Source organism: Electrophorus electricus, chromosome 2, assembly GCF_013358815.1.
Source record: "Electrophorus electricus isolate fEleEle1 chromosome 2, fEleEle1.pri, whole genome shotgun sequence".
In the NCBI taxonomy this organism is placed as follows: Eukaryota; Metazoa; Chordata; class Actinopteri; order Gymnotiformes; family Gymnotidae; genus Electrophorus; species Electrophorus electricus.
Genome location: NC_049536.1, coordinates 20,962,538 through 20,975,395, shown reverse-complemented (window position 1 = coordinate 20,975,395; position 12,858 = coordinate 20,962,538).

Genomic DNA, 12,858 nt, shown 5'->3' with positions numbered 1-12,858 from the left:
AAAGATAACATGCATGGAAACTCTGGAGGGCTCTAGCATGCCTTTCCATGACAACAGCAATCTGCTCATACCAGAATGACACTTGTAAATCAAACACCCACTCTTCCAAAGTCTGCCAGAAACCATTCTCCAAAAATGTGCCCACTTTTTCTGTTTCATGCTACTCTTTCCACACATCTAAATGACTATTAAAGGGAAGCGTAAAGTCAGTAAGTATGGCTTCTAACTCACTTTAGCTGTATTGAAAGTCCATGTCTAAACTGTCCAAATACTGAAAAGTTTCTCTGTAGAGAGCCAAAAAATCTATAAAACTTTAAAACAGAGGTGCTCTCTTTTAAAGTGCAATACTTGCCCAAAAAGGAGTTTAACCTCAGTTGCTAATGTATCCAATGTCATGCATGCTTTAGCAATATAAAATGTTTTATTTTAGAAAACTCAAAAATATAATTTCATATATACCTATCATTAATTAGAAAAACTGTAAATATACAATGCACACATAGCTCAATTTACAACACACAGATCTTTATTTACATTTAAAGTGTATTTACATTTACACGTTTATATATTTACCCTTTTTTATTTATATTATTTATTATTTATCTTGCTGCCACAAGATTAAAAAGAGAGTGTAATCCTAATTGATTCATTTTATTTCTTGCTTTGAAAACTAAACACTTCTTACTTTCTCCACACTTACATTTGTCAATGATGTAATTGCTTGGGTAGCATAAGAAAGTAAACATAGCTTTTTCTATCTATTCCAATATTTAAAAGTAAAGTGTACAAGTTTTGTTTTTAAGCTAAAAAACCCTAAACAAACCCTATCCCCGGTATAAATAGACTGTCCATCCACTTTACTGGAAAATGTTAGAACACTAATTAGGTGTACAGGAGGAGACTATCTCATGTGTTGCCATGCACAATTGTGCGAAATTAAGCTCCAGTGCATTACCAATGGTCAGTTTATGAGCACAGGAACACTCTTGGCTAGGCAGTTTTGCGTGGCAGACTACATGTAACGCAGCAGTGACACTGATGTGTATAGAAAGGCCAACAACACTGCTGTGTTAGATATAGTGCAACAGCTGGCACCATTGCACTGTAAACCCATGATTAAAATGGTCCAAAACCTTGTGGTGGATATTAGTGTTCTTTAGCCTTGATCAAGAAACATACAATTTCTTGGTGAAGTTTTAACACTCACAGCCAGGAAGCCTGTGTATATTTAGTATAGAGCACCTCCAAAGAAGGACCTTCAGACATAAACCATCTCCAAAGAAGGACCTTCAGACATGAAAATGTAAAAGTCCTTTTTCTTATCACCTGGCCACAGAAATAGACATGTGATACTTGATGTACATTTCTATCACAAACAGGTGGGTTGGTGCTTCTTTCGGGAGCTAGCAGTCCTTGCGTTATCTCTGTTCCAGTGCGGTGAAGGTCAGGTCAAGCATACCACTAGGCAATCCCTTGCAAAGACTGGAACAGAGGCCTTCTCACACACGCACACACACACACACACAGCCAGAGCATGAACTTTAATAATATTTCACGCAGCTGAATTATGAACACAAATAAAGTGCAATACATGAGTAAAATAATATATGAATGCAATATAAAAGTATCCTTACCATAACCCATATAATATCTGGCAGTGGATGGGTAGCAGTAAAGGTACACTTACACAATGCACATATAAGAAACCTATAAGGCAGGTGCTTCCAGCAGAGTTATCAGTGAGTGTCTTGATTGCAGTAACCATTTATATATGCACAAACCCCAGAACATTTGAGTTTGTAACAGGCTCTGTGAGTGCCACCCAAAACATTTTGGGATCCACTGATTCACAAACATGACACAATTCTTTGGGCTATTATTGACTTTTAGCATCAGAACAGAATTTATTTTCCTGGCAAGGATTATCTCAAATTATTAACTTATCTTGTACAAAAGCACCTTAGCCATAAAACACCGAATTACCAGTTTATTAAGTACACCCGTAGTAGTATGTTGTTTACTCTTTGACTTTCAGAACAGCATGAATTTGCTTGGGCATGGAATCGACAAGATGCTGGATGTATTGTACAAATTACATGATAAAGAGGAGTGAAAAAGGTGACAAATTCAGAAAACTCGGCCTGGTACAGGTGAGTCCAAAAGCAACCTCACCAGCCAGAACTGTAATGATTTTAATATGAAGGTTAAATATTTTGGTGTAAGATTAAACTATGGTGAAGGGAAAAATGCAGTTCAGTCAAGCAAAAAGTCATATTACCCAGAGTCCATCAAATTCAGAAACAAATTTGAATGAAGAAAATATTCACTCAAATGTTTAAGCTACGTTTGGAGCTGCTCCTAACATGTTTCTGCCCAGCTGGTTATACATGCACTGAAAACCTGCCAAAATGCACGTGCCCTGGCAAGGCGGTTGGAAGTAGAGGTGTGTAGGGGTAAGTACAGCACCTCTAATTGATGGTAGAGGACTTGCACTTCCACAACTATGTAACAATAAATAATAATCCCCAGAGCACCCACCCACTTGAAATATGTTCAAATGTTTTATCATACGAAACAACAAATTTTGCTGAACAGTGACAAGTTTTCATTTATGTGCAAGGCTGTTTTCAGCATATAGTGACTAGGTGGTTAAGAGTTCCACTACAGGTAAATTTGAGAATGAGGTTTTGAGGTTAAGTCTGATGTAAAATGGAGAGTTAAAGTTTGTCAGTGGACTTGTTTGTTAAACCAACTTTCTCCAAAAATGCTTAATAGGGATGCAATCCAGTAACAGTGCTGGCCACTGCAGAATGAAAATCACTGTTATGTTGGGCAGTTATGGCCACCAGAAGCTAGCCCAGACCTTTTTATGTTCACCTTCATTGGCACCTGCGTACCACCAAATGCCTAGCATGAGACTGAAACATAGCACAATGAAACACACAGATCTTTATTTACATTTAAAGTGTATTTACATTTACACTTTTATTTATTTACCCTTTTTAATTCTATATTATTTATTATTTATCTTGCTGCCACAAGATTAAAAAGAGAGTGTAATCCTAATTGATTCATTTTATTTTTTGCTTTGAAAACTAAACACTTCTTACATTCTACACACTTACATTTGTCAATGATGTAATTGCTTGGGTAGCATAAGAAAGTAAACATAGCTTTTTCTATCTATTCCAATATTTAAAAGTAAAGTGTACAAGTTTTGATTTTAAGCTAAAAAACCCTAAACAAACCCTATCCCCGGTATAAATAGACTGTCCATCCACTTTATTGGAAAATGTTAGAACACTAATTAGGTGTACAGGAGGAGACTATCTCATGTGTTGCCATGCACAATTGTGCAAAATTAAGCTCCAGTGCATTACCAATGGTCAGTTTATGAGCACAGGAACACTCTTGGCTAGGCAGTTTTGCGTGGCAGACTACATGTAACGCAGCAGTGACACTGATGTGTATAGAAAGGCCAACAACACTGCTGTGTTAGATATAGTGCAACAGCTGGCACCATTGCACTGTAAACCCATGATTAAAATGGTCCAAAACCCTGTGGTGGATATTAGTGTTCTTTAGCCTTGATCAAGAAACACAATTTCTTATGCTCATTTTCAAAATTCTTCTATTGGGGGTGGGAGGTGTCTACTAGGACAGATTTAAATGCTTCACTGTTCGGAAAACATTCTCTCCTGAGCAACTGTAAACATCAGTGTGTATGAAATCTTAGAAATCATTAACAGTGTTAACATCATGGCTGTCTGCATAGTGGCAATTATCTCCATTATCTCCACATAGTGGAGACAGCAGTACCATTTTATACGACCGGTATGCTATGAGGAGTGCCTTAGCCATCTCTTCATTTATCAAGTGATATTTAGAAAAAGGCATAACTTTTCAAATTTTATTTGCGCATCTTGCAATGTAACATCGCTCATTAAAGGTGCTAAGTATAGCAAATGTGCTAGGTTAAGATGGCTAGAGATAACATGTGGAAACCTTGGAGAGATGCAATATGCTTTGCCATGACAACAACAGTCCGTTGACACCAAGCTGGCCTAGAATGACACTTGTTAATCAGACGCCCACGCTTCCCAAGGACTGATAGAGGGCTTTTCCCTTACAGCATGCCCTCATTCTCTCTGTCTCACTCTACTCTTTCCACACACCTAAATGATGAGTGAAGGGAAGATTAGTGTATATTTAGGGTATATTTTTGGAAGCACAAAGAGTGGTGCCCCAAGTCAATTTAGGCAAATCATTTGTACTTTCTGATGTCACCGTTATGAACATTCCGGTGTCATTTCACACTTAGGTCTATCCTTTCAGCTACAGAAATGAACTCCCAGAATAGTGATATTAAGCTCACGTTTCTATTTGTACACCGTCTCCTTTATTCTGGACAAAAGCAGAAAATAATATAATGTTGCTTTTTAGCCCTGGTTCGCTTAGCATTCACATTGAAATTTACCACCGAACCAAAACATATAAATAAACGTCATATGGATATTGCCACTTGTTGGCTGAACAGCTTTTATGACGTATATTTTGCAACAATGCCAGTTGAGCAAGAACGAGGTTCTACGCTGGGCTGGATGTGCTTTGTGGGGTTTGTGTATGTGGGATGGTATTTCTACAAGATGAAAACTCAAGAGCTGAAGGATTGAAATAAAGGGGCATAACAACACGAGGGGTTCCTCTGCGGCGTTTTTGAATACTTTGGATTTTTTTTTTTTTGGGGGGGGGGGGGCAGTATACCCCAGTATACAAGAAACGTGCTCGTTGGACCGTATTTTTAATGATGTATTCTACCTCCTCATTCCTCCACGTTTGCCATCTGCTCATTTTTCCCACCACCATTCTGTTCTCTCACGTGGTATTTAGGGTTTGGTACCTTTGGCCAGTATTCTGTTCGTACTTCAAACAAGTATGATATCGCAGTGCGTTTAAAAGCATACCAGACCAGCCTGCTAAACGGGTCTTGATATGCTTATTTGTTGCGTACCAGAGTGCGAAAGGCATTTAACCTAAAGCTACCAATTCTGAATGCACCCTAAATATCACATCTAAACGCTAGTGTGACTCAGTGGTATGTCCCATTCTCACCTAAAAACATATCATTTTCCATATTACCTCCCTGCACCTATGGGGTATAGAAATTCAAATATTACAAGAATGATGACAGTGAAAAAATCAGATAACAGTCCTTCGAAAAGTCACATTGCATTATTAACATGCAAGGTGAATTCTGAGTGCACCACTTGGTTTTTCACATCACAGAAAACTACTGTCAGTTGGCACTAAAAAAAAAAAGCCACAATCAATGGAGCCGCTGTAATTTTCAGCACAGAATATTCAGATCATGTTAAAATATTATAATTTACCTACTGGCCAGAGGATGGCAAAATCTCAAGCAATAAAACATTTCTATATTTACAATAACACGTCTGCTTAATTATGTCAAGTCAGGTTGATAATGACTTATGTTCATGCATGTCAAAACAAAAGTCATTGATAAAGCTGATCAAAATGTGCAAGGGGAAGGCAAAGTCAAAAGATGGCATGGTATAACTGTCCATTTTTTCCACTTTGGTTGGACTCCACTTTTACATGTGCCACCAATGCTGTAAACTCTCACTTACCAGTGTCAGTACTTAAGTTGGGATTCCCAGTTCAAGGGAAACCCCCATTTGTGACACATATATACGTACAAACACGCATGCACCAACACCTGCAAACGTGGGCTTTTTTTTTTTTTTTGTTAACTCTGCTATATTCTGTCATTTCTATCTCTAAATTAACAAAATGCATTTTTTTTCTGCACATGATATTTCATACTAGGAACAAACCTCTTTTGGTGTACTGTGCCCTGTTTTTTAAAGGGGAATTTCACTCACTTTGACATATTTACATGTACATTTATGGCATTTAGCTGACACATTTATCCAAAGCGACTCACAATTATGACTAAACACAACTTGAGGGTGAAGGATCTTGCTCAGGGGCCCAATAAGTGGCAGCTGGGTGGTGGGGCTTGAACCAGCAACCTTCTTAGTACTAGTCCACTGCCCATACATATGTTCCCCTTTTGCACACACCAATGCCTGTCTTCTCTTTGCTGTTTGCTAGGTGATTTAGAAAGCATTACAAAATATTTAAACACTATTATTTTAGCATTTTAACTATCAAGATCATCATCATGCACATAGAAGGCAGTAAAATATCACACATCTCAAGTTCAAGTTCAAGTTCGGGTTATTCGTCACATACATAGTCATACACAGTATAACTCGCAGTGAAATGGTGGAGAGTGCTCTGTCCAAACTGAGGAAAAGAAACAGGGGTGCATAGAGAAAAATATATATATATGCAAGATAAATATATATATATTCTATGTATCTGTACATAGTACAGTACATCTGTACTGGTTTTTAAAAACATCATTTTTTACATTCATATTTGACTATACTAAGCAACTACACACTAATGATGGTTTGGTAAAATATCAAATAAGTTACTTTTAACCAGCCTGAATCTTCTAATCATGTAATTAAGTTTGTTTGACACAGTGAACTCATTGTTCTATCACTTATTTTTATTATTTTTCTTTACAAAATTGAATTATATTTTTCATATAATTTTAAAGTTAAAATCGGCATACTTTTCAAAAATATGTTTCTAATGCACATTCACACTGCATCAGTTTTTTGTTTGTTTTTGGGTGGGGTTTTTTTTATTTTTTTTTACAAAAGTAGCGAATCTCTTTCATCCCTCTGGTCATACTTTTTTTTTCTTCTTCATAATATATATTTTAAGTTATAACCATCTTACTGTACTCATCTCATTTTTACACACATCTTGAATTTTCAAGATTGTGTTCACATACTTTTAAAACATACATTGTAAGTTTTCTTTGGCATAGAATTCTCCTAAATTTATGTTGTTCCAATGTTTTCTATTAGTTTCCCCTGCAAAAAGAGCAAAAAATACAGACACATATGTACGTGTGTGTGTGCGTGCGTGCGTGTGCGTGCGTGCGTGCGTGCGTGCGTGCGTGTGTGTGTGTGTGTGTGTGTGTGGAGAAATGGAGAAATCCTACCACTGGCAGGAAAAGACTGGATTGAAAGACAGCACAGAGGCACTAATCATGGGAGCACAGGAACAAGCTCTGGATACAATATGAATAGTTTGTTATCTACCACACCAGGAAAGCTATGCAAAGATGCCTCTGAGACAATCCAGTACATAACTGCTGGATACAAGACACTAGCAGGCAAAGCATACATGGAACACCATAACCAACGGCTAGCATAGTACACAGAAACATCTGTGCCAAATACAGGCTGGAGGTTCTGCGGTCAAAGTGGGATACACCCCTGAAGGTGGTAGAGAATGACTGAAATAAGACCCTATTGGACTTCCATATCCGGACGGACAAAAAAGTAATGGCTAGCCAACTGGACATAGCAGTAATGGACAAACAGCAGAAGAGGTCTGTAGTGATAGATGCGGTAATCCCAAATGAGAGCAACATCAAGACCAAGGAACACGAAAAGCTTGAGAAATACCAAGGGCTGAGAGAAGAGCTGGAACAGATGTGGAAGATGAAGGCAACAGTGGTTCCCATGGTGATCGGAGCACTAATGGCTGCGACTCCCAAACTGGGAGAATGGCTCCAGCAGATCCCAGGAACAACATCTGAGACCTCCATCTAAGGCAATTATAAATAGTGAAAGATGATAGAATAGATTTAAAAAAAAAAAAAATACAGTATAACATTAAAAATAATTTTTAATAAAATAAAAATTACATTTGAAATGCCCCCTCAGAAAATTGTTTTCATTCAGAACTTTAGCCTCTCACCCTACAAGTACTCAGCATATCTGAAAACTTTTTGTAGTCATCATAGGTGGTGCCTCGTGAAATTGTGTATACACACACACACACACACACACACATACACACACAATTTATATATATATATATATATATATATATATATATATATATATATACAAACTCTCTTTATATCACACTGATGTCACACAATTTTGAATATACAAAAACCAAATATACAAAAATCTGAATATTATGACCACCTAACCTAACATTGGGAATAACCCTTGACATTAGCGAGACATTGTGGCATGAACTGGATTAGGTATCGGAAGGTATCCGGAGACACTTGTGCCCATTCCAACTGCAGCAGAATACCTGGTGATCCAAGTTTTCCCAGATGTGCTCTATTAATATCAGGTGAGATATCAAACCAAAGAAGAACATGCAATGAGGTGGGGCATTATCCTGTTGATAGATACCGTTACTATCAGGTAAGAACGTCAACGTGTACGGATGCACATGATCTGCTAGGATTGCCAACTACCTCATACAGTGGTATTAGCGGTCCAAGATCATACCGGGAAAACATTTCCCAGATGTGTTCACTGCCACCTCCACCCTGTGTTTGGCCCACAGTTGTCTCTTGGAGACATTTCTCATGCGTGTGGCGGCGTATGACGCTGTCCGTCCACTTTATACAGCAAGAACCTGGATTCATCCAAGAAGGTAATGCTTTTCCAATCCTTCAGTGTCTAATTACGGTGCTCCTGTGTAAACTGAAAGCAACATTGATGATGAACCTTGGTTAACGTTGATGATTTATCCATGTGTCTGCTTTGCAGGACCAGATGCAACAGTGTTTGCTCATTGGTGATGTCTGACACTCTCCTCGCTGCTCCAGTGTTCATTACAGAGGTTAACTGATCCACTGTGGCGCATAATTGCTCTGTACCACTTGCTGGAGTTGTCGTTCCCCTCTGGCGTCAAGACAATTGGGACAAAACAATTTCCTTTATGTATTGTAAGTACATAAAGTTCGCAATATATATATATATATATATATATATATATATATATATATATATATATATATATATATATATATATATATGTTTGGTCAGTGTGACATCATAGAGTGAGCTTTTATATCTGCAATAGAGCTGGCTACTTACATCACCACTCAAGACACTAACAGCACAGCCTTTGCTGATTCACAAAGAATATTAACATTAAACATTAAAAAAAACATTTGCCATACACTATTGTCTCTTTTATCTTCACCCTAATGCAAAAAAATGAAACTTCTATCAAACAGCAAATTCAATGGCAGACTAGAGGGGTTTTTTCTATCACTCTTCACATGGACCACACACTCACTCTCTCTTTCCTCCACTCTATCGCTCACATACAAAGAGGTGTGGGGAGGGGGGGAAGGAGAAAGAAAAATCCCAAGAGTCATCAAAGGAAAAAAAAAAAACCTATAGCAGCTGATTGTATTTGCCAATATCTAAAGTCTCTCAACCCACCCATTCATTTTCCACAAGCACACATTACAGAGTATAAATAAGAGGCACTAGTAACACTTGACCATAAGCCATTCTCATTGACACACTGAAGATTACCCCGTGGAGGAACTATTCAGCTGAGACCATGCCTTCTCAACACTGGATACTAGCTCTGACTCTAGCTGTTCTGCACTGCCTGACAGTTAACTCCAACACTATAAGTCAAGAAGAAAATTATAATTTTATCACATTTGAGGTTGACAAACTGAAGAATGTCATTTGTGTAAGTATCTCACTACCAATTCAGTATTTATATATTACTATTGACTCATTTACATTGATATCATCACGTCGTTTTGCGATAAAACACATTTCACTTTTGTCTTACAACAGGCAAATTTAACATTCAACGACTACTCTGAGGCTCCAGTAAGTAAATGCAATATTTTGCTTTTTCTTGGGTTTTTTTCTCCTCGATCTTTTCAGTATTTTTGACAAGCTTGCTAAGAGATGTGAGATCAATCAGACAGGAAGGTGGTTATGATCAGAATGGTAAACATCAAGCAGGCAGCGTGAGCTCTTACAGCTCCTCTCAGAAAGGGAATGAAGGAGATTGGGAGCGTTCACACAAAACCCCATCAAATCCACTTATTCAGTGAGGAGGTGAACGGTAGCTGAATGCACTGATGTGCAGCTTTCATTCTGATGTCAAACTGGAGTCATATGCTCTATAGTACAGGACTATTTTTCACAAGCCTATTGTTAATACTTCCCGGCCTTTCTCTTTCTTTCTCAGAGTGGATGTGCCAAAGAGGCTCTCAACTGCCTAATTCTGCAACTTAACAAAACTTGCTCTGATAAAAATATGTTTTGTCACCAAAAAACAAAAATAATCCGCCACTGCAGCAGGATTCAAAAGCGCATTAATGAAACACTTCAACTGATCTCCAACACGGTCAGTACACTGAGCGGCTTTTACTCAGCTCTATATTAAATTGCAAAACCAAGCTTTCTGTGACATCCAAGTTAAATATTAACAATAATTCAAATAATAAATTAAATAATAAGTTAAATAATAACAATAATAATTATACTTTGTTCTTCTTTTGCTTTAGTCACAAGCAACCTGTGCAGACTGGAAATGTGAGAAGACCGACAAGACAAAAACACTTCATGAATTCCTCGACTACTTGATCACACTGCTCCAGAAAGTCAATAGTCAACCTTGAAGAACACAAGCACAAGGTTTCTCTGGGATGGAGTTGTAGTCATAGCCACTGAATGTAACTTCCATGAAGATAGTGAAATTCTCTGAGGAAAGTTCTCTTTTTAATATATAAAGCACTAGAAATTCATAAGCTTCTTTAAATGCGCTTGGATATTTATGTATTTATTTTATATATTTAATTTGTAATTTATATTTAAAATGCTCATCTTAAGAGAAAAAATTAAAATATGTTAAATCTGAATGCATGGTCTGCGTTTATTCAAAATTAAGTCTTAGGATTAACATGGCCTTTTTTCAACCGCTTATAAAATACTCTGTTTAGAAAAAAAATAAACGACTATAGCTTTTAAATGAGCAGGATACCTTCATCCACGCAGGCTTTCCACTTTGCAGCAGGGGAAGTTCTCAAGACTGACCTTTGCTTCTGTTCTTTCTGAGACTCTGCTAGGTGTTCACTGCTAGCTGGACATCAGAGTGACCTCATAAGGGAAGTCCCTAGTTCACATGATGACAGCGTGTGGTTATAAAAGGCTATGACTCTCAGGCATGGAAAGTGACATTACCTTCTTACTAATACCACTTTTACCAGTATGTCCACGCTGAACACTTGTTTCCTACCTTTCCATGCTTGGATGCCTGCTTTAGTCACACTAATTAAACACCGAGCTCCAGCATACGTTCACAACTAAACGTCCACTCTAGCTCTAACTAATTATAGTAGAATGTTTTATCCTACAATGCTTTGCAGCTACCGGGCAACATTTTTTTTTTTTCGTCTTCACTCCTCTCAGTCCTAGTTTCAGAAAGACACACAGTCATTCTGAATGAGTAAAGGCAATCATGTTCCAAGGAAACTCTTTTCCATCGAGCCTATGTGAAGCAAATCAAACCTTTTTTTTTTTTACTATAAAACAGCTGGCAAACAAGTCCACTGATTGCAAGTTGCTTTTATTTTTTATTTTTGTTCTTTTTCTGGAAACGTATAAAGCTCACAGACTGCCATAAAGGCTCAATGCACATCTGTAGCTATCAGTTAAACAGCACTGAATAATAAAAACAATCATCAACTGGTGAGTATTTGTTGTAGTTAACCTCAGTTCTACAGATTTTGAGCTTGATTTCTCAAAGCTGACACCCACTTGTGTTGAACAGGAAATGTTTTCAAGGAAAAGATTTAGCATGTATAGTAAGTGGCATACGACAGATTCTCACACTCGAGAGCAAAATATTTGTCCCACAGTTTCATTTTGAGGCTACTTATACCATGTGGCAGTTAAGATGACTGACATTTGGCTATTGCCTTCAATTCAAAACTGGGTCAGATTGTTTTTTTTTTTTTTATTCTTTAATGCAACCTTCAACAAAATGTTCTTAATGTACATGACCAATCTGATGCCAGTAGTCATTTATGAGATAGAAATATCTGATGACAGTACAGTCATTTATAAGACAGAAATATCAGAGCCACTAGGATGGTAGGTTAAGGATTTTAAAAAATCCAATTAAAAAAAAAAACAATTGGTGTGGGGGTGAAGGGTGTGTTATAGTTCTCCCCTTCATATGGAGATTTTCCTAATACTACTAGTTACACTATTTGGAAAAACTAAAAGTGACGAAAAAGTACAACTCTGTTGGCACAAACAATTTTACTGAAAATAATTCTACTGAGCTCAATGCTAAAATTTATCACTGCTTGATTAAATGATTTACCAAGATAACATCAAGTTAGTTAATGTGACAAAATAAAAAATGAATTTGCCACATTGTGTGGGTGAAAGTTACACAATTCAGGTGAGTATAAACTATGTTTTGGCAGCATGATTCTGGCTGTTCAAAGGCTCATGTAAGGGACAATTGGTTGAGCGTGACTTAGCTATGTTTAAGCCTGTGCACATAACAGTACAGGAATATAGATACATCAGAAATGATGTCAAAGTTCTGAACACAGTAGCACAAAATGATCACTTAATTTGCATTCTAGTTGTCTATCAATGCAAACTGAGTCCCACATTTCCAATGGAAATGAGATGCCTGCTGGGTCATACCTGTAGGCAGATGCCATGGGTCAAAAGAGGCAGACAGATGCAACTCTAATGGCTACGCCACAGCTAATGACCCACTTTTAAGATTTAAAGAGTTAAGCAAGTTTCCAGACCCAGAGCAAACAAAGCTTAGACTAATAAAGTTAGATAATCTTACAAATACTACTGAAACGCTATCTCCTGAAACTAACACAAGACAAAGAAAACAGAGATAATTGACATGCTTGTAAAATTTATT